Source organism: Boleophthalmus pectinirostris, unplaced genomic scaffold (assembly GCF_026225935.1).
Source record: "Boleophthalmus pectinirostris isolate CB_2022bp ecotype Guang Dong unplaced genomic scaffold, ASM2622593v1 HiC_scaffold_4, whole genome shotgun sequence".
Lineage (NCBI taxonomy): Eukaryota > Metazoa > Chordata > Actinopteri > Gobiiformes > Gobiidae > Boleophthalmus > Boleophthalmus pectinirostris.
Genome location: NW_026571353.1, coordinates 19,373,726 through 19,397,924, shown reverse-complemented (window position 1 = coordinate 19,397,924; position 24,199 = coordinate 19,373,726). Strand labels below are relative to the sequence as shown.

Here is a 24,199-nt window from a genome sequence, read left to right as displayed (position 1 = left end):
CGGTTTTGTTCATCTTTACTTAAACTTATCTCTGAAGGTTTCAGTACGACAGAAATATTATCCATCCAGTCTCTTGTGTGATGTACATTACGAGAATATAAGATATGGCTTGGATTGAAAAATTGCTTGGAAAATTGCAGTGGTTGGAGCATCACTCAGTTCCCATGGTTATCTACATGTTCATTGTTAATCCAGATGCTACACTGATGTAAGAAAAGGGCAGCTCACTCTCACTCACTCACTCACTCACTCACTCTCTCTAATTATCAATCAAACTGTTAAACATATGGAAGTGATTGAGTTACGAGTATGCATAATAATTTTGTTTTTTTCTGTGAATTAAATGCATTTCCGAAGCATGAGATTTATTTAGATTTATAAATGATTAAAAATCCAGAATGGCAAAGTGTAGAACTAGTAACCTTGATTGAGTAATGTGATATATATATATATATATATATATATATATATATATATATATATATATATATATATATATATATATATATGGCAACAGTTCTATTTTTCCCTCACTCTGAAACCTATGGATGGAAGCTGAGCAATGTACTTTTTTGTTGCACAGGTTTACTAAAATTCATCATATTCTAACAGACTGTTTATTTATCTACTGAATACTTTTCACTTCTGGCAAGTTCTCTGGCAGTTCATTCTGATCTCCTGTCTTTATTATTCAACATTGGCATTTATCTAGCAGCTGCCTGAGCTTGTGTGTGTGTGCAAATCTCTCTCCATCTCCCCCTGAAGCACTGTTGAGGCCTGTACACAGTATGACGCAGTGCTGCCACTACCCAGCGCCTACTAGGTCTGCCTAAAACCTACAAAACACCAGCGATGGCACGAGGCATCGCTTTGATCTGCAGCTAATCTGGGCTGCCTGCATCCCCTCTGATCATGTCTGAATAAGAATGAGTCGGGGTTATCCTAGAGGCACAAAGCTTTAGACTGCGCCGCGCGTCTAATCTGTGCATGTGGTGTAATACAGGCCTGTAGTCACTGAAGGCCTCAGCGCACACTTTATTTCTTCACAATAAGATGCGATCGGCTGCCTGTTCAGAGTGTGGGAGAATTTGCAAGGCCATCCTAAGTGATCTTTAATCGTCAGGAGGATTGGGTGAGGTCAGCAGCTGTGACAGTGTCTGTGTGATAGAGACATTGGGACATATTAACAGAAGTACGGAAATTAAGAATCACCTTTGTACAACATGTACTTACAAGGCATGATGTACGTACCTATGGCCTGTCAAAATGAACACCTAATAAACCGAATTGATTAAGTATAATGTAGAGGTTTTGTGCTATGCTAGGTGCGCTAACTGTGTTTTTCAGGAATGATATCTAAACTATACTTTAAATCAACAGTGTCATTTGAAAATAACAAATGAATGGAGTTATGATAACTTCCAAGTTTTGTATGATAAAATGCTAAATATCTGAGTAAAAAATGTATAATGATACAGCAGGACAGTTTCCATACGGAGTTGATTAATAAACGGCTCTCTTTAACCAGCACATTTTCTAACTGGAAAGTAACAGACTTTATTCTGTTCCAAATAAATCCTTTGTTCACAGTGAGTATAGATGTACATTGAGAAGGAGGCAGAGCTCCCCTACAGGTAGCTTGCTAAATTACACAGCACCGGAGGCACCATGGGCTGGGTTAATTGTGTACAGCCTCAACAGCCTCAACATCAGATTTACATGTTAAAAAATGACTGCATGTACAAACTATGGGACATTAACAGAAACATTTACATAATGACAGACAATAACTTTAATTATTTTCATCTGTAACAAAAACATTGCAGCCTATTTCACTGAGCTTTATCGAATATATAAAAAATGATTATAATTTAACCAATGTATAGCTTAGAATTAAGTATTTGTTCTTATGGCTGTGGCTACTGTGCACTTCCCAACAAAACAAAAATGCTATTGGTAAGATTATAGCTGCAAAAAGTTTTGATATGAAATATTTATAGTCATAAATAATTTGTGGGGGGCAACTACCCCTAAATTGCTAATAAATAATACAGTAAACAAACTATCACTAATCATGACTACATTGTGTGCTATGCGTGCCACCAGCATCTGCACTATCCTCTTCCCCCTTTCCACGTCAAAGCCTAATAGTGATGTCCCATGAAGTTCAACAGGTGTGATGGTGCAGAGGCAGACACCGTGTTCTCACAGAGCAGGCAGGACCAAAGAGCAGCTCCTGTGTGATGTAACGGGAGCACCAGGCAGCACAAAGGCACAGCTTGTTGTTCAGCTTGTGCCTTATGAATTATTCAGCAAAGGTGTATGACAGAAGCCTGTTGGTTAAACACAACACATGCAAATCACCAGCACTCTCTTCCTGACATGAGAGAGGGGTTATTAGGCTGGGAACAACATTTTGACAACCAGAAGATTTAGTCAACTTTGGGAAAGGTCTTAAAACTTGAAATAGGTGTAAACATTTTCCAAACATGCACAAAACAGAGTCAGTGTCACACGGGGTGCCTTGACTGTTTATTTGGGCGTGGGAGTTTAGACTGGCACAAACGGGCACTGGATTGTGACTGTTTATCAGCTTGTGGAATTTCTGGGGTAAATCAATTTGATTTTATTTACAAAAACAAGAGTACAACACTCAAGTTTGCTCCACATAGACTAATAAAGAATGTAAGCTCAGAGATACAGGGAAATACTAGAAAAGCTCATTTCAAAGCACAAATAAGAATCTCTGGAGGATCGTCGAAAATTCTTTGTTTTTTACATTTTGCAATATGAGTACATAAGAGTTAATTAAAAGTGATTTCCCACCTTTGCTCCCCCAATTATACTGTACACTGGAACAATCCCTGCAACTGTAATTACACATGATATTGCCCTCTGAGTTTCATTAGGAACCTTATTAATAAGGAGCTCCAATTGTGAGTAATATAACACACCACATGACTTATGCAAAGACCAAATGCCACTCTGCTGGAAAATGTCTTGCGTCTCTCCAGTATAGTGAGAACAGAATTTGATAACACCAATGTTTCACAAGGAAAGTGTACGTCTGGGTCGACCTCAACATGAGTACTTGTTATCACTGTCTTTAGAACATAAAAGATATACAAAAAGTTATTTCACATCTAAATGGTCTTTATTCATTTATTTATTCATTTGTTATTCTATATCAGCGCTTACTTACTTAAAGGTGCATTATGTAACTTTTCAGTTGGAGGTCCGTCACTCTTTTGTTTCTATGGATATGTCATTGCTCTGCTTCAAATGTTCCACAGCACTGCATTACATTAAACATCTAGCTTTACATGTATTCAATTACAGGTGGTTTTATCGCTCAAAAAACAGGCATTCTGACAGTGATCGAGGTCACCTCTCCATAGGTCTGACCAGTAACTTCGCCTTGTTTGGTCTCAATGATAAAAAAAGTTTAATGCCATACTGTAAAACATTTCAGACAAAGCAAAGACAGCTCTATAGAGAAACAGGTGGTGGACCCTTGCACTTTTAACATTTCTGATTAAAATCACAAAAGGCATGGATATGTATTGCCGGTAGCTCATAAAAACCGTTAACCAACCATGTTCAAATCATATAAAAATGTGGTTTAATTTCCCCATTAGCGTGTCTCGGTTTGCTGGATACACAAGTGCAGAACAAAGATCCATAGACTCCAGCTGGGCGTGTGACTCTAATTGGCCCGTGGCCCTGACGCTGCCCCCTGTGAAGACTTTGGTAATCACATCATGTAACATCAATCCACTGTCACATCTGCGAATCCTTCACCAAATCATTCGGGAAAAGGGACAAAAACAAGGGAGTGAGTGAAGGAATGAAGGAACAGACTGCAAAGAGATGCTATAATCGTTGGATAATTCTCAAGAGTAGTAGTGCAGGGCCTGACAACATCATGTACAGTGACAGGCAGACGGTTTTCCACATGATTGACGACAGATTGCACCCAGCCCTTTTTGCCAAAGAAATGTGTTTGTGTTTATTAGTTACTGGAGAGGAGGACTGCCTTCTTTAAAACATTTGGGCTCTGGTGTGACACATGCTGTGAAGGGACTGTGATGACAGGTTGAGCATGATCAGTGTAGCAGACAATCTGTTTAATCACAGCATTAATTCTAGGCTTGCATCAAAATATGGTCACTTCTGTGTCATGTACGATTCTGAAGAAAAATATTATTGCTTGTGCAGCTGGAGTATCCTAATAAACAACTTATTAAGCAGGTGAGATTTAGAAAATGCAATGAAAATATAAACTATAAAAATCCAAGAAAGACTGCCATGCTTATGTCGACACTATGGACATTTTAGATAATATAAAGGCATTTATATTATGCTGGTGTGTATACAAAAATACCTGTGCTAACCACAATTTGAACTATTAAAACATAATTAACAACTTATTAGTGTCTAGACCTGTAATTGACCAAAGAAATACTTGGTCAACAACAGATGTGCTCCACATGTCAATTTTTAAGGCATAGCACTAGCAAAAGCTGTCAAAATTATTAGGATCTCAGGTGAAAACTACTGTATATACAGAGTAAAAAAAAACACAAACATGTTCATCAGTGAAAAGGCAGATTAAACTGTTGCTCCCAAACTCTAGCTGCATGCCCTCTCCTTTCTGTTGTTCATATAAATTATTTTAATCCTCATTCAAAAATGCATTTACTAATAACACAATTTGGTTGACTAAGACACCCTCGAATGATTAATCAATTAAAGAAGTAAAAGTACACAACCCTGACAGTGACTATGTAATATAAATCGTAATGAAATTCCATTTAGTTCACAGTAGGTGATTCTGGTAACAATACTGTGGTACATATTACAACACAATAGACTTGACCTATTCCCACAAGCATCCCATATCACTCTATTTGTTAACTCAAAGATTTAACCTACACATTAATCCTGGCAGGCATCTACATTGCAACTTTGCCTTATAGCTTCACTATGTCCATCCCTGCAGACAAGTCAGACATGCATGTATGAATATGCATGAGGCTATGTTTTGCACGTTTAATGATTTTATACCATTCAAATATATTCAGTCCACCTCCCCCCGTTTTTATCCCCCTGCATTTTCTATGGCTGTTTAACACACACTTATACAAAGATGAAAAGTCCATGATGTACATTATGCCAGAGCAATTACCATTTTGCTGGCAGGTTCTCCACTCATCTCTCCTCTCCTCATACTCCTATATGTGTTACTTCCTGCAGGTGCCAACCAAGACAACCTCAAGACATCGCTAACACTGCACGGACCTCTCACGCAACTCGCTAACGCAAGGAAAGCTACAAGACTGAAGAAGGAAGACAGAAAGTGGTAAGTGCAAATCTACTGTCAATGCCAATGACACTTTTCAAGCCACGCTAAAGGTGAACATGTTTTGCTGATATCTGATGCTATTCTTACTTGCCATGTTGTGATCCCGAGGCCTATGTGTCAAACCAACGACATCTCCTATCGATTATTATAGAGATCAGAGGGGCCAGAGGAAATGCTATTAAAGATTAAAGGGTCAGGTGATGTGAAGGTGGTATCCCGAGTCACCAGACACCAGCAGCTCGAGTTACCAAGGCTGAAATGTGCATCCGTCAAGAAGATTAGCCAGCTTGATTTATTCATCAACGCAAATTTATTAACAGTGTATCAGTAGGGGGAGTCAGGGGGTACAGTGAGTCCAGTAAAAACAATGAATATGAAATATTCACTAGCATCAAAGTATATGTATCTGCAAATTCATATTGACCCAAAAAAGACAGATTTTCATCAAATTAAAAGAGAAATAGTTAAACTAATTTTACATTAAGTTATTTACTACACACTACTTAACTATATTTCATCTAAACCAACTGGACTTAAGTCACTGATAATATCTTATTCCAGGATGTCTCAAAATTTGCATCAATTAATACTATTTATTTACCTAAAGTTTTAACTTGTATGATCGCATCTACATGTGTTTAAAGGTAATTCTACCAAAAATATAATCTGACATTGATGCAAACATTTGCCTTTAATCAAATGTATCTTCAAATTATGTGTCTATAATTAACCCTATATTAAGGAGGCCTAGCAGTAGGCATTCTATTGTAGACAACTACTCTTTGTGACACAAGTTTTCTTTTATCACTTTTGTCTTTTGAAATTTACTTCTCATCATCTATCTGACAAATTTCCTCAATAATACAGCATCCATACAATAGAAATTTATAATAGAAGAGCCATATTACAAGGTCTATCTAGGACTCATCTCCAAATATTCAGATATCCGGGGTCTTATCTGAAGTGGCAAACTTGCTGCTCTAATCGTTCTTGTCACAGTGAGAGTCAAGTGGGTGTTTTGAAAATCATTTGGTTGGATGGATAAAGGCCTGGTAATTTCCCCCCATGCATGGTGTCTCTGTGTCTGTGTATAGTCCTTATCTGTATCTGGAGATAGTCAAGTCTTGGAGAGTGATTGGCGGCATGCAGCAGGAGGTTGGAGACAATGGGAATTGGGAAAGCAGATAGCACTTGTCCTGTAAAGACGAGAAAAAACACATAAGAAATCAGTGCAAATTGTTGTGGTTTTGGCAGAACTGATTGACTCACTTTTATAAGCAGCTTTATGTCTTCGTTTTATTAGTAACAGAACAAGTTTATCTTTCAGAAAATTAGTGACTAATAACAAAAACGGCAAAGAAAAATACTTTTATTCGTGTTTTATTGTATTATCAAAAATATATATGTGTGCGTAACCTGTGCGTAAAAGTAAAGAAAAGTTTGTGTTAAACGTGACCAGAGAGGCATACTAGGCTTGCTACTGAGAACCGAACTGTGAGTCCACTCTACCCGGAGCTGGAGCGATAATAAAAGCATTAGTGGCTGTGCCTATTTCATTAAGTTGGGAAATGTTAGCCCGCCCCCTTTTTACAGAAGCCAAAAGAAAAAAAAAATCGATTACTTCTGCTTGCACGGGGGAGAGACGAGAGGGGATCAGGCATACAGTGTGGGTCAGGAATCAGGACTGTGCAGCGGAACAGTGAATAGCAGCCCCCTGACAAACATTACCACGAGCTCAAGACGTCCGGCAGTTTAGAAGAGCACCACCTTCAGCGAAGCACACAGCGAATCCCTGCGCAGCGCTCACCGGCGACCAGTCCACACTAGACCCACACCTCAGCGCTCAGAAGGAGAGAGAGAGGCAGACGGCGACACAACAAGAGAGACAGACTTTTCACGCAGACAAACTAGCTTACACCATAGCTTACTTTTTGCCAAGCTTGTTTTGTTATAAGTTGCGCTTCTGGATTTTAAGTGCGTCTCTGCCAGAAGTCCTCCCTGCCCTTCAACCAGCGGCTTCTTTTGGTTCCTGTCATCCGCCCGGACCGAACTACGGGGCGGACTTCTTGTTTTACCTTCACCTCATCGTCTTCTTCACATGAAATGAAGTAAGTACACTCACTTGGCACGCACTTTTTCACCAACACTCGCGGCGACGTGTATTTTTTCACGGACAAACTTAACGGTTCATTCTCGGGAGCGCCGCTTCCTCTACAAAGTACAGTAAGTGCGTCTATTGATTTGTTGTGACCCCGATCGACTTACGCCCGTGACAGCTATGTCATATAATTACACGCTGACATCAAATAGCTCTTTATGGGCTTTTAGGAGAGTCAAGGTCTGCCTCCTGTCTTACCTTATTGTGGCGTGTCGACCTTGTGTGGCTTTCTCGTGTCTACATGAGGCGCACACAGCACTGACAGGCTGCGTCCTATTCCATCATGTGCTCTGAGATATCAAAACTGCACTAAACTATAAACGCACTAATGTCTGATGACTAGAATTGCCCAAGATTTGTGTAAATAAGTCCAAGTACAAAAGTAAAAGTTCATTTCACTTTCAGTAGTTTTAGTGTTAGGATACCAGGATTTGCTTATAATCTAATATAAGAACCTTGTAATAATGAGACACTTGCTACTGAGAAGCCCCTGTACAGATAACAGATTGGTTTTATCTACAATTAGCAAACATGCTTAAATTAATCATTTACATTTCAATTGAATAAGCAGTTTATTACAACTTTTCTGCTTCTCACAACTTTTTAACTTGTTTCATTTGAACCTGATTAGAGGTTGTAGCATATTTTACAAAACATACAATTAGAAATTAAGGTTTTAATACTTTATAATATATATTTTTTTACTTCTAAAAATATGCATAATGATATGTGTAAAACACAATAGCACCATCAAGTGTGACTTAAATTTTCAGTTTTTTGCATTTGGAATGTTTCTTTATTAAACCTGTTGCAGATGATTAATCGTGACACCAATTAACCTCTAGCACCTTTCAAAGGTGACATACTTAGCAATAAAACAACACTGCATTGTTTCTTATTAAACTAAATAAAATCATCTTGTGAAATGAGACAGAACAAGAGAGGAAAGCTGCCACAGAGTACTTTATAATTTACAGCGCTTGTGGTGCGAACTTATGTTTACCTGTGTATGTTGTTTATAAATGGACGCGTTAAAAAGTAAATATCTCATAATAACTACTAATTTGTACAGCATATTAATTTAAAAGCTGTATTGGGGTATTTTTGATGTATTTATATTTAATGATACAACAATTTGAAATCTTCTATAAATACAAGAGAAGCTATGTTCTGTACATAACGTGAATTGACTTGCGTACACATTATAGATAAGGACTCAGCCTAATGTAAAAATATGAATTTATCTAAATTATTGACATTTTATAAAGCCCGAAAAGACAGACTATGAAAATCTGTAAAAGCGTAATGCACTTTGGTACATCTAATATAGGCACTGTTTAAAGTTTATTTCCTATGGAGACAATAACTGTTGCCCACTGTATTTAATTATCACGGCATACATGAATTTACCCCATTATTTCCTAATGACTAATTAGCTAGTTTTCTACTGAAGTAGTTGTAGTTCATTAAGCGTTTATAAGAAAGCTTTCACACTTGGCCTCTCCCCTTGTGCCTATGGTCAATGAAGCTGTTCTGTGGCCTGTCTGGCCTGTTGCTCTCTTGGGATTTAGTGTTAGGTTAATCCGCTCAGAGGAAGGTGAGCGCTCCTCGCATGTGGACCTGCCACTGCATACACACACTTACACATACACGCAGCAAACTCAAATACATTTTACGTTATACATATCACACCCTGGTTCCCTGATATAATAGTCTATTGTCTCAAGAACTTTTGCCCCTCTTGACAAATCATTTAGGATTATAGGGCTGATTCACAAAACCAACAGTGACAACACTCTTACCCTTTCTTACAGAGGGGATTTAAAGGGCACGTGTGGCTGTGATTGGCCCCAGCCCTGAGCCGATTGTCAGGGCACTTTGCTGTACACAGGGGGCTAAGGGAAGCTTTACTTAAGTGAGGGGAAGAAACGCATCGAGCCATGTGAAACGGAGGAAGGCTAATATTTGTGATTTAAATATCTATTATAAAGGGGCTGAGAAGGGCAAAGACAAAAAGAAGTTGCCTCAGGCTCCACGCTTGATCGTAAAGAGAAAAAAAAGAGAAGGGATTAAAGTTTCACTAAAGTCATGCAATACACTACACTGCCAGATCTGTAAAAACATCTGAAAAATGTAAAATCTGTAAAATTTACGTCTAAGCAAATAATTAAACGGTCCCATTTTTTCCAGCACCTTCTTTTCAAGCGTTTTTTCTTTCCACTAATGGTCTCAAATATTTTCAGAAGGGTTTGCCCAGTTTGCACAGTTAAACATCAGTAAAGCGCTCATTTGCAGATTGCAGGTTGGCGAGATCGGGCCGGTAAGATATTGGAAGTAGTGTAATTGGACTTCATGCCCTTTGGCTCAAAACGAGAAGGTAATATAAAAGTCAATTCTGGAAAATCATATTTACTTCTTAGAAAAGGGAGCGCATAGAATCAGTTAAACTGTCTGGAAACATTATTGTGTATCAAGCAATTTAGACTATGTTTAGAATCAAGGTCTTTGGACACAGCAGAAGTTTAAGAGTTTACTTTTCTTCATTTTTAACAGATTTGTTTGTTAAGTCCCAAATATACATTTTTATTGTAATTTTTTATTTGATGGAATCACAACACTTTCCTATTTTCTTGTCTGTACCAGTCCCATCACATCCACTGCAATATCTTAAAAAGTAATGATCTAAAGTAAATAACATAAGCAGTGAGGGAGTTACGCTGGATGGAATGCATACATTTTAATACGTCTTGTTTTTTGCATAATGATGAATAGATTTCTTCAGTCTCTATCGAGTAATTAGCAGTGACGTTGAGCTCTTGTATGTGCGTGTGTCTGTGAGGATGTTTGGGGCTTGTACGCTGGGGTGTTGAGGATCACAGAGGAATATACCCCTCTTTGATGTTTAATTGTATTGTAAAACACACTTTAGAATATCTCTGCATAGTCGACTTCTGGCTGCGCTGGGCTTTGTGTTTTCTGGGTTTCTTTGTTAAGTTTGTGTGTGCGCACGTTTCCCAGTCTCTTGTCTCTCTCGCTGTTTGTGTGGCGGAATGTTTATGCCCTTTTTTCTTTTCCGAGTTTGTGTGAGGTTGTTGCTGCTGTATATTGATATGAAATGTTTTTTTTTTTATTTTGTTTTGTTTTGTTTTTTTTTGTCCTTGCTGTTGCTGTGATGAGAGGATTTGAAATGTTGGAATGATGGAACAGTCATAAAACTCGAGCTGAACACAAGCTAGAATACTGAATACTATATTTGAATACTATACTACCATACAATAAAGTATATAGTTGTTTAGTTAAAAATAAGTGGATAATAAATCAATTTGTTTCAAGTTTGATTTACCTTAAATAGTAAAAGAACACTAATCCATAAAAAACTGTATAAAAGACTATATAACATAAGAAATATTGCCTCACATTCTATATTGCCAGTGCATTCAAACATATAGACTTAGACTTAGACACACTTTATTGATCCACAAGGGAAATTATTTGGACACAGTAGCTCACACATCACATTATATACACATGTGTACAGGTATTCTTATAGTCATTATGATGTCATGATGGACAGGATACTGCAGGCCCTCTTTCTACTTCCTGTTTCCTACTTCCTGCCTGGCCTGTAGGTCGTCCAAGCTGCAGCTGCTGGGTGGTCTGGACCTGTTGGCACCCCTGACCACACAATGCTATCGTCAGCTGTGGCCCACCTAAAGAGACACCTCGCTAAACTTTGAATAACTTTGAGGCCTGCTCCCAGAAATATTTGGAGAGGGGAGGAAAATCTATGGGTCCGTTATGAGGAGCAAACTTTGAATGATAAGACAAAGAGAAACAGGTCGGATAGGACTTCTTTGTGTAAACATGGAGCAGGATGAAGGCCCCTGCTTGAATTCAGTTGAAAATGTTATGAGTCGCTCACATTTTTTTATTTGTCAAAATTTAAATAGATTTATTGGAAATTTACGGCACAGGTATAAATTATACTATCTATCCCAACTAAATTACTAAGCAAAAAGTTGTAATGCATGCTCTGAACAAAGAGCTAGTAAGAATGATATATATAAAAAAAAAAACACATACTGCAACAATGAACTCCTCCTTGTGGGAACAGAATTTTGCTTTCTTAATTGTTGTAAAATCTTTATTAAAATTTCAGGATTTAACAGTTCAAATTTAATCTTCACACGTAACTAAAACTTCTGCGTAGCATTTCATATAAAATAGTTTCAAATCAATTTTAATTTCATTCCTGGGGTCACTTGAGGGTAACAGTATACAGTATAGGCATATATACAGTCATAAAAGACACGTGTTGGAGAACTACTTCATCTTAATATATCTTTTCAGAAAACCCCTCTCCTCACCTCCCCTTTTACGTCTCTTTGGTGTGGCACATTTGGACTACACCCAGTGGCCCAAAAAAGCAAGTCAAGGAAAAGGAGAGAGAGAGTGTGCGCCGTGTGTTAAAAAAAAAAAATGTAGAAATGTTTTTCAGTGGCGGTAATTTATCTTTGTCACGGCAGCAACATAGCCTAGTCATTCTGCAACATGGTCCGGTGAGATGCACAGAGGTAGCACTGTGCCCTGGCCTCACATCCATCTGAAAGCCCTGCTCACTCACAACCTGCTGCTGCCACCACCACGCCGCTCTCTGTATGTTCTTGGTATTTTTAGCATGTCTTCACACTTGATAGGGAATTCTACTCAGTCACACTCTTGTAATGCACTACAAATAATCTTTTTAAAGTTTCTGTAAACGTCTGGTTGATTGCGAATGAAGTTTGGGCCTATAATGTAAAATGCTACTAAGCTGTACTTTATGCAATAGCTGTAAATTTTTCACAAAATATATGGCAAATTTTTATTTTTAGTTCAATTTTGTCCATCAAATTGTCAATCAATCAGTCATTGCATTTATATAGCGCCTTTCGTGACACCCAAAGCGCTTTACAGTGCATTATTCATTCATTCCACACTCGGCAGTGGTAAACTACTATTGTAGCCACAGCGGCCCTGGGCAGACAGATGCTGAAATTGTGTTCATCTATTTCTGTGATACACATAAATCTGCATTTGGCATTTTACCCATTAGTTTTGAGATTGAAACAAAACAAGGCAGGTCTTAAGTTTCATATTAATTGGTCTAAAAACGTAGTGTAGTGTCTTTTAGGTCAAGACAATACATTATGTTGACCTTTATTTTTCTGCGTTATAATGATGTAAAAGCTAAAGCAGCCTATGTTTACACAATCAATGAAAACACAGCACTTTCTCTGTCATCTGTGTTTTTCCCACGTGATTCTGGAGAAGAATGCTCCCGGGACAGGCTCAAAGTTCTATATCACTAAATACTTTAATCTCTCTATTGTATCCAACCTGTTCTTTTCCAATCAGTGGAGGGTGAAGGAACGCCCCCTCACACCCCTACTCATTTCTTTCCTTTTTGGCCAGTCTCCTTCTGGCCTGTGATGTATGGCTTTTTCCTAACAGTGGCTCTTCCAAAGTGCAGCTCGTGATGTCATTAATTTTATTCATACTTTATGGATGTTCTGTCTGGAAAAAAGAAAGAAGAGAGAGGGAGAGAAGAGAGGAGATGGTGTTGCGGAAGGAGATTTTCAGTGCAGTTGCATGTATAATGAATGAGGGGGCACTTTGTTTGAAACTCCAGCCCTCCCGATTCACTTCAAGGTTTGCTGGGCAAAGTGGGGGCCTCGTGATCGCACACCACGCCACACTCTCCTCTCCCGTCCTGCCAATAGATGCTTTCACCTGGCACTGTGATTCGACCCGCTGGAAAAACAAATAACCTTGTGTGTATACAGGGCATGCACACTCGCACACACACTCACACGCACTCAGAATGGAGGCTGGAGAGTTTGTATAACAGTGGGAGCGGTGCAGTGACGCCCAGACGATACTGAGGAGAATACTGGCACCCGGCCCACACTTCCTAAATAGTGCTCTCTACAGAAATAGCTCAGCCTTGATATTGACTTTTGTCTGCTGGGTGTATGTGTCTATGCGCTCAAAGACAAAAGCGCTTGATCACTGTCGAAGGAGGTTTTAACTTTGTTGCTCTTTGTAGTTGATTTTCTTGATGGATATTTTGAGCCTTTGTGTTTCAGCAGCAAAGCGTTAGAGTGTTAGTGAGCTGTACTGCCGCCTTTCATTATTTGGGATAAAAATGGACTGGGTGTTATTTCTGGCCCCCGTGCCGGACTTTATAAATAGCTGAGGAAGTGTGGGGGATACCTGTCGTGGCTCCAGTCTTACAGCACAGACCTACGTCACTTCCATCCTGCTCCAGCCTACGACAGAGCTGGCCTCTGGGCCTAAAGCAAACAGGAAGAGTCCAGAGACTTGGAGGGTCCAGAGTTGAACTTTACTGACACTTCTTCAGTTTAAAACCAAGTGTCAAGGCAGCACAATGGAGCCTTCAAATCACAAGTGTTTTTGCAACACTTCAACTCAGAGTGTAAGGTCACAAGGTGGTTTTCGCTCCTCTCTGCCATCTGTATGCCAAGATGTCTTGTTAATTTAATTTCTGCCACTCAGACATCTGTCATGTGAACAACACGCAAAGTGTTAACTTGCAGTCTTTTCTTCACATTGTCTCCCGGCTTAGAGTTGAAACCAAAAATCAAAACATTTTCTCCATCATATAGAAATCTTTCCAACTCCAACATCCAGTTGTCAGACATAATTATTAGTTTTGTTACCATTTTTTTCTTTCAAATATGAACATTATCCATACTTTTGTGCATCTTTCCTCCATAATCACATTGAGAATAGACCAAAACCATAAGAAAACGACCACTAAGAGCTCTGTCCACGCTAGAAGGACTACCTCTTCACACATGTAAGAAATCATTCCCTTTTACCAGTGTGCTTTCTCCCTCCACTCGTCTCTGTAAAGGGAATAGTGCCTGCCTGTTATTAATGTGTTTTTGACAGCTTAATTTGATAAGCGGGCCACTTGTTAAAGAAGACTGGATTGTTCTCATGGAAAGAACGGCTCTTTTTTCTTGCCCATGTTCTTCAAAATGCTGCCGCACAGTCTGTTGATGACCCAGTTCTAAGAGATGGTCGAAAAACAAGGAAGAGCAGAGCAAAAACCCCAGGGGACAAGATGCGAAGGAGAGAAGGCTAGAGGGTAGCAGGAGAAGAGGAGGGAGACAAAGCATGGAGGTGTACACTATAAGTACTTATGTGATAGCAACTTATACTGTCTCTACTTTCTTCCCTCTTCCTCTCACCTATTGCTTTATTGGAAGAGAGGAATGATAACAAGGATTCGCTTCAAGCCTTTGCCAGCTCCCTTTAGTTAAGTACACATGTAATGAGTTGTTTATTTGAATAATGCTCTGTAGGTGAAGAAAAAACCTGTGTTCAAGCTACTGCTGATTACAAAAACACATTCAGCACAGATGTATTTATACCTCAGTTTTAGGGACGAGCCCTTATTGACAAAAATAATGTGGTGGAGAAATGGCAGACCTTAGGATTCAAGGGTGAAATTTGGCAACCACAACTACCAATTATTTCTATGAGAAAAGAATATTGTATATACAGTGCTTTTCTTCTTTAGGCAATAGAGAAGTCTATGTACAATCAGTCAGTGTATTTGCCCCCTTCTTGATACATGGCCTCTATGACCTCCCGCCCCTTTATTAAAAGCCTTATAGAATATTTAATAAACAGTTGCATACATGTTATGAGCCTGCAGCAGAAGAGCTCAGAGCCTACATGTGCAGGTACATTCAAAAATATGCATTCACATAGTGGGTTGTGGTAGGAACACAGCCACCAGCCCAGCTTCCCACACACAGCTGTGATACAGGTCACTTGCTGCGCAGGGTTGTGCAGAGGGGAACTGTGTGTTTGTGTGTTACATTCTCAGGCCCGCGCTCGTCATGAGGCCAGGGGGATTTTTCTCAGGACAGAAGCATGGGGGAGAAATTGAATGATATGAGAAAAATGAAGAGAGGAAAGGGGATAGGTTGTGCCCACTAGTTTGTGTCCAGTGCTCGCTACGGGTTTGTCTATGTAGAGTGCATGAAGTGGAAAAAGCTGTTGCCTTGTGTAGGGGACGTGCTCTGCTATCATTAGCTTGGGGGAGTGGGAGGGGGCAGGCGAGGTTATGTGAACGGTGCAGCTGTGCTCGCTGCGCAGGGAGTTGAGTGCTGGTAGCGCTGGTGGGGGGAACTCCAGGCAGCCAGGTCCTCCTCTCAACCAGCAGCTCCTGAACCAAGCATACTGCACCAAGAAGAGAAAATGTAACCAGGCCCTATGAACCCCCACCCCCCCTCATTCACTCACTCCTTCACTCCATTGCTCTGGCCTTAGATTCCCAAATATGAAAAAGGAATAAATAACAATTGGTGCTTGATGGCTCGGATAAGAGACAGGGACGAGGAGGAAAAAGAAACATTCATGATTTATCTATAGACCATGGTATGTTCTCCATTTGTGGTCTCTATTTTAAACCCTGTTATGGATTTGAAAAAAAATCACTTCTCTTTTTGTTAGGGGGACTTCCCCATGACTTGACGCACAATTCAAAAATCACTCAAATTTGTTTAAAGCTTTTCCCCGCCTCCTTTCTTCAGCTCGCTGGAAGAGTCTTAGCCATATGTACGGTGAAGGATCGGTGCAGAAGACAAAGAGCCAAAGATGCGTGTCAGGCTGTGTGATCAGCTGCTGTGGAGAGACAAGGCAGAGGTGGCTGAGAGACGGCACTACACACAATACCATCATCGTGCACTGCTAATGCATTCAGCCTGCCACCGAATGCAACAACAAGGCAAACTATCACACAAGTCACTTCACAAGATGTTCCTACAACAACAACATCCCAATAACAGACATGCGCACGCACTTGCACATAGACGGCGCGCTCGCCAACATGCATAAATAAGTACACAATAGCAAAAACCCACCGCGACGAACAAAGATTTCAATGCAAACAAACAACTCGAGAACTTGTTTCCGATCTTGGAGAAAGAGTAAAAAACACTTTTGTTTCATCTGTACGAAATTTATGAAAAATTTTTAGATGATACTGTAAGATTCCCAACAGGCTCTTTTTTTTGATGATCTTTAGGTCAGAAATAGCTTTTGGTCACTGAGGAGTGTTTTGGTAATAGGGGTCATCTTGTATGATTCACCGACTTTTGCTGTAGCCACATATTGAGATGTGAGGCATCCTGCCAGAGCTTAGTCTCACAGTTGTAATTTAATATTTGTTTGTCTATTATTTCATTCGCCCGCTCTATGGCTCTTCCACTCTCACTAGCTGATGGGGTTAAGTAACAGTAAGCTTTATCAGATTACTGGGGCTGAGGTCTCTCTCAAACCTCTCTTTGCCATCTTGATTTCATGCAGCTGTGCAGACTCTTTAATCATACGCTATCTTTTTTCACTCAGCCTCCCGTCTTCTCCTCCCTTCTTCTTGTCCTCCCTCCTCCCTTAACATATGTTAATTGGCTGCTTTCTGTGACAAATTACGAGAGCTCTCTTTGATGAGGTCAGGTTGTGATGGCGCTGGGAGTGGAGTACAGTGGAAGTGCCAGACCCTCGCCGGTTACCCCTTAACCACTCCAAAAAGCAGTGCGGCAGCCGGCTCATGACTAATGAGAGGCTAGGCCTGGCTCTGGCGTGGCTCTGGCCTTGGTGGGGGCCACTCCCCTAAACACAGGCTCATGTGTAGGTACTGTATGCAGCCACACACTCTATACAACCTACTCCTCTTACACCCACCACTCCTCTGGAAACTTGAACCTCTGACGGCAACTCTGTGTTATTAACATCAAAATGGCATAGTGTCATTTCTCTTAAAAACCCCCAGATTGTGCCTAGAATTTGTGCATGTAAATTATGGAATCATCCATGTCTTGTTTGCGGAAGAGCAAACTTGTAAGTCTTTGGCATCAATTTCTGTCTTGTTCGTTTTGTCTCTTTCTCGCTCATCTATGATCTAGGTTACTCGGTTTCCGTGGAGAGCACAGGGACCAGAGACAGTAAGAAAAAAGCAGAAGGTCGAATCAGTGAAGGACATCCCTGTTCTTCTTGTCTGCATTACACTGAGACAGAGGTGATGTCAGGAGCGAAAAGGCATGCAGTAGTTGCAGGTTTTTCTCAGTCAGTGTCTTCCTTTTACATGTTTTGTGTGTTTCACTGTACAAATCATTCATTAAAATAGTGATTCTTGCCACTTCTTAAAACTGTTGTGTGTGTGTGTAATAGTGTGGGCAAATGCTATTTTTATATTTTCCCCAAAGTTTTTTTGTTGTTGTTTGTTTTCTTTCTTTCTGAGGCATTGCATTTTATCTTTAGTGCTGTGATTTGCTTTTGGATTTGTCAAGAATGTAGAAGTGAAGGCCTACCCATATCCGACGCAAAACTTTATCCAGGCTTGAGGTCTTTTCTCACCAACATCTTCATTTATTGGTTTACATGGGCAAAAGTGATAAAAAAAAAACCCACAAAGTTCATCTGAGCTTAACCCTTCTGGTTGTTTGACGCAAAGTACCTTGTAAGCTAATGGTTCTATATGGTTAGCCACATTAGCATTAGCCTGCGGCCCTCAATCAAGGCCAGGAGGGAGCATTTAATAATTGCTGTCAGAAGATCAAATTTAATTCTCCTCTCCTCACAGCCACCACTGCTGTAGGGGTAGAGTGAGACAAATTGTCATCAGAGATTTCTAAATGAACAAAGCTTTTAATTAGGGTGATTAGAATGCCGTGGCACAGGAAAAGTGTAAGGGATGGGGGGAGTGTGTGACGAGATCATCAGTAAGATTGTTGAATGTGATGTCTAGAACTGATAAAGTACAATAAGGGCTAAGAGTAGGCCTGTGTACAGTAATGCTACGTTATCAGAATGTATTCACCATATTCGACCTTTATCAAGATACTGAAGTTGGTACAAATGTACTGTTTGATCATTGTTTAAATCATGCCTACAGTAATATTTTCATAAGTCAGTGTGAAGAAGTACAAAATTATATTTGCAGATATTGCAATCATAATTCCATTTCATTTCTTCCCATGTATTTCATTCATTGTAGGCAGCCCTAATAAGAAGAATTACGAGGTCAGAGGGAACATTCTTATAGTGCATGGATGCAAATACACGCATATATAGGCAGTAATTTGACCCCTGACGCACACATCCATGCTGGCCTTCTCCCCCATCAGTGAACATTGCTAACATCCTGAGACATTGTCATACACGGCGGGGAACATAATTGGGTGAATATGTCAGTGCTTTGTGTTCTTAGTGACATGACTCCCGGCTGTTCCTGTGGGGGCAGGGTACAGTCACCCAATGGCTTATTCTGCAATTCCACCGCATGCTTTATCCTTCATTATTGTATTTTCTATTTTTCTTTTCATGGGCATAAGTGGGGGTGGACTTACTCATATATACTATACGTAGTTGGCCATGGAACACATTTTTTATAGAGGAATGAAAAATAGAAGAAGTGAAAGTGACTATGCTGATAAATGAAACTTAGCTTCAGCTGTTTTTGTTTTACCATCAGTTGTGTACCGCCACAGTGAAACCACTTCCATATTCCATTTAAATCTTATCATCTTGGGTCTAAAATTGGCACCGTGACCTACCACGATTTAATATTATGCTTTGTTTTTCAAATTTGTATTTTAATCAGAATGTGTGGCCAGCATTCAACTTGGACTAATTTACTATTATTATTATTTTATTTTTTATTATTATATTTTTTTTATCACTACTATTGCTGTAGCTGCCCTAACACTCATTACCTTCTACCTCGCTGCTTCTGTTTGCCTGCTTTGCCCTCTTGTTGGTTGGGTTTGGCCTGAGCAGCTGCAGCCTCACAAGCCCTTGGCCTCATTTCAAAGGGGGGACTTGATGTGTCGTGTCAAGTCATTTTGTCCTTGGGGGGGGAAGTCAGCAATGGGCTACGGAAAGATTGCTCTCACCTGCCTGTGTGCGGGCTCTGACTGATGGCTACCTGTCTCCATTGCAGCTCTGAGGGCCTGTATGGTGGTGCTGAGTGAGGCGCGCAGCTGCTCAAACCAAGGGCACGCGCCACATTCTACATCCTTGTATATCTGGTCAACCCTTGATGAATACACACGATTAGATTATGACAACATTTGAAGTATCCACGTTTTTTTTTCTTTTTCACTACCCTGTATTTCTAGTTTGGACATTTTATGATGCCAATTGATGCAAGTGATGGAATTGTATTAAAAAGTTATAATTTTATTCCAAAAGTGTAGTTCTTCATCTGTGAAATATGGACATAGGCCTGAGGTTCAACCAAGCTTAATTGACATAAATATACCTTATATTTACTTCAACTTAGTTTTGTGGCAAAATGACATAATTATATGTAGAGCAACAACAACCACTAAGTGATTTCCCAAAGTTGTAAACAGGAAAGGCAGACTTCCAAATGACCATAGTAATTGCATATTCAAAACAAGTCTTCAATGTGCTTGCTTAACGTTTTACATCTCAAAATCTCTGTTCTTGTGCAATATAAAAATTTTAAACCCCTCTCACACTTTTAATTGTTCCTCATATTAATTATACTTCTTTTCTTTTTGTCCCAAGATCTCAGGCCTGAACAAAACAATAATTAATTAAATAGAAAGTTCAAATGAAGTCATGTTGGTCTTTTCTAACTTGTCAATCACTCTTATTCAGGGCTTGTCAGAATAGTGTCAAATAGCAGTGCCAAACCATGGGGCTATTGGCTCGGTCTCATCCTTATCAATAGGCAGGTGTCTCTGTTCTAAGGCACTCAAAGATTGAAAATAGAATACATGTGAAACGCTCGCTGCCTTGCTAATGATCCGACTAAACCTTGAGCTAATAGAGTGAGACAGGTGAGACGTATCCTCTAACACATAGAAGACACACATTTTACAGTCAAGTTTAGCCAGAAAGAGGGAGAGAGAGAGAGGCAAAGCAACATTACAGTTTAATCCACCACTATCACTCTAATCCCTGCATGTACATGTTGCTAATCTCTTTAGCTGGTAACATGTTAAATTAGCTCTAATAGAGAAGCCATTGACGACCACCTACAGTTGGGATACCACCCAGCATTCGGTCACTCTTTTGCCTTAAGAAGCAGACATTAATATGTGCGGGACGAGGGGCGTGTGGGCTGGGTGTAGGTGGCAGTAGGGAGTAGGGATTTAAAGAAGTATTGCAGTGATAGCCATTCGTCACCCTGCCTATCTCGCCTTGACAGATGGGAGTGCAGTGCAGCTCTACTCAAAAGAAGACATAGCCTATAATGACATTAGGGGGCACAATACAGTATATAAGGCCGGATACATATTTTCTGTTCACTACCAACTTGGTGGTTAGTGATTTTATTCTTACCTCATACTTTCTTTTGTCTCACAACATCTTCACTCATCAAAGTAACTTTTCCAACAAAACAAATCTCTGCCTATTTTAATAATGTCACACTACACAGAAATAAGCAATTAATAAAAAGTTAATCAATACACAAAAAAGAAATAATTAAAAACTAGAGCATCATATCTGTCTTTCTGGATCTCCATCTGGTCTTGTACTATTGATCTACAGTAGTTCAGGGATAAATGCTCTTCCACTGACCATACCCATATCACAGTTATAATAATCTGTATCATTTTTCCAGGACATCTTTTTCACAGTACTGTAGATCACTGTTACCAATTTTGAGAACTATATTAAAGTGCTTTTTCATTGCTGTCTACAAGGAAATGTGAGTTTATTTGAAAAGAGACTGAGTTTATTTAATGTACCATACACCTCCTAAAAGGTTTACCCACTGCACTGTAATATGTTATTTCAAAATCCTTGCCACCACATTTCCTCTGAGGATAGGGGATACTTGTGTTTTCTTATATTTTATGGGACACATGCTTTAACCGAATGTGTTGCAGATGTACCATGAACTGGGTAGGGCTGCCAAGGTGGAGCTTTTAAGAAAAACATAGATAATCCCTTCACGATAAACCGCCTTCCCCAAATTGACTATTACATGAAGAGTTAGGATTTGAGAATATCAGAATCAGCAGAATTGCTCACTTTTAGGTAAAAATGTACTTCCTCACAATTCTTTGAATGGAACATTTTTTAACCAAGTGTTCTCAGAATTTGAGTTTCGTCTCATTCTTTGTTTTCTCATTATAAAGCAGCTGTATTTCCAAGTGACACAAAAGTCCCGAGCATGAGTCAAGGTAAAGTTCCTCTTTGTGCTCTGTGGGTCTGCCTCTAGTGTCTGTCCTCAATAACAAAGCCACATTAACAAGCACCCTACAGACTGTCTATTAGAATGTGAAAAAGCGCCATGTGCTGTATATTAGTTTTTAGTGACTAAACACTTGGGAGAGAGGCGACCTAGAATCACGCCTCATGGTGTGCCGAGTCTGGATGTTCCCATCGTCCTCTCAGCTCCACTTTTGAGACACAGAGAGAGAGAGCTCATTACATCTATGTGCTGCTGAATCCTCCCCCCAACCTCCATCCTCCCTCTCTTCTCTCCCGCTCTGCCTCGCTCTGTCCGTCTGCTTAACAGATGGGAGGGTCGTGGGTACCGCTCTTCCCCTCCCCCTGGAGAGGCCTGGTGCCTGTTCAAAACCCGCTGCTGCCTGCTATCTTTGCCATCTTCATACTGTATTTACTCTCATACTTTGTTTCATTTCAACCTCTTCAAAGTGTAGACTACTACTAGAAGTCAACTCTGTATTAACTTAAAGAACCAAATCTGGACTTTCTGGTACAGGCCATTATAACCAGGTACCAAGAACTTCTTCTTTGAACACTTTCAGTCAGTAACACCAATAGAAAAACTGTTTACCCTTAAGCATTAAGCCTTAAGTAATGTTGAGATACTGTTGCTTGGGCACTTAGTCAGTTTTATTCAAATTCCCTTTCTCGTCTTAGATGACATTACAGTTCCATTGCCCTGTCAAGGTCAGAAGTCAGTGTTAGTCCCTTGTGAAGAATTCCTTGCTGAAGATTACTGCCCCGCGCCACTTGACCACATTCACTAAGCCTGCAATTGTTCCTCTCAGTTTCTCCGTGTTTCACTGTGTTGGCGTCATGAGGCTAAATTGGATTGGAATGAATCAGTGGTAATCGGTTAAGTTAACCAATGCTCTATGAAGAAAACCACTGGGGGAAAGGGAACATGGGACTCGTGCCCAGTGTGGAGGTGGGCAGTCTTTATCCAGAGGCTGCCTTGGCATTTGTGTTGGGCGGAGGCGGTGAGAAAGTGTGGTGTTGAAGGTGGGCGAGGGGAAGACATGTGGGGACTGAGAAGATGACACATAGAAGAAATAGACGGGGCAGAAAATGGGTGATCAGATTTACCTGTGTGTTGACATTGCTTTAACATCTTTCCAGTTGGTATTTGAGAACTAACCACTTTATATATTGTATTGTTTGAGCCTTAGGGAAGAGACTGGGAATTTTCAAAAGGTTCTGCTTGTATAATCAAGAAGAAAATGTATTTTAACAGTCAATGAATTATATACAGGGTGATTATGGTGAATCAAATCTTACAGCTACGCTTCATCAGCCTTTGTCGGACCCTTAAGGACTCTAGAAAGATGTTCCTGGAGCATTTGATGATCCATAGACAAATAGTGGGGTGTTTTGTGGGTGTGCTTAGGCCTGAGAAGCAGTGGCAGCAGCAGTGGCTCACCTCAGGGAGCGCTGGGCTGGAGTTGGGAGCCAAAAGCGCGGATTAAGTGTTCAGGACACGGGCTTAGACTTAGCATTACTGTTACGTAAGGCCTGAGGTGTTGCCCCAGTGGGTGTTGACATTGAGAGGTTGAGCTGTGTGCACTGGGCTGAGAAGAGGCCAGAAGGCAGGGATCACAGAGGTAACTCCCCCTTGTTTGGACCCGTGCCCGGGCCCTGTGTTGTTGGGAGAGGGGGGAGGGGTGATCCTGTCAGGCTGTGATGGAGGTGCTCTGTCTTGATTGATATCCTTGTCTGGCTGTCTTGTGCCAAGCGTCTTACTGTTGCCTTGTAATCCGAGTTTGTCTGACAACATGCCTCTTTGTTTTCTTCCAGGGGGCAGTTCTTTGTTTGTCTATGGATGGGTGTGTTTAGGCGCAGCTATGCTAAAATGTTTTTGGATTGCCTCTTCAGAGCTGCCACCAAGTTATTTTAGATCTTGTTGTTATTATGATGACACACTCTTGCTGTTGTCCAAACTGCCAAATGATGCATTTATGTTTGTTTTATTTCCGCAAAAAGTGGGCGTATTCTGAGCCATCAACTCGAAGAAGTTATTGTCATCCATTGCGTTATTGTTCTCATTGTCTGGTACTTTTCCCTTTTTGATGATGTCAAATAGAAAACACACACAACTTGTTAGTCAAATATTGTGAATAATTAGAGTTGACAATTTGTTTCTATCTCATACTGATTCGGCATCGTTTTGCTTTTATATCAGATGCCCTGCCTGATGCAACTCTATCTATTTATGCAGACATGGGGCAGGTACAAAGAAGTCTTGTCTCATATCTAGGTTTTACTTTTGTCTCAAGCATCTTTCATTATCTATTTACTTGTTTTTGGAGGTAGAGTCCATGGCATGTTGTTGACAAGTTCAAGGGACATTTCTTGCTTCTTGATGCATGTCACCTCTGGTTCATCAGGAA

The 24,199-nt window shown here is 40.1% G+C and overlaps 1 protein-coding gene across 8 annotated transcripts in view; it reads left to right on the top strand.

Annotated features, from left to right (window-relative positions):
* Positions 1 to 24,199, top strand: part of mef2cb (myocyte enhancer factor 2cb) — a 56,997-nt gene that overhangs the window by 937 nt on the left and 31,861 nt on the right. For 2 of the 8 annotated variants that reach the window (XM_055161329.1, XM_055161324.1), the window contains exon 1: positions 6,986 to 7,473. The gene's annotated coding sequence lies outside the window, so the exon portion shown is untranslated. Of the gene's footprint in view, positions 1 to 5,256; positions 5,363 to 6,982; positions 7,589 to 24,199 lie in introns of those variants that run through there. The other 6 variants (XM_020921357.2, XM_055161330.1, XM_055161328.1 and 3 more) reach the window with 6 other exon arrangements.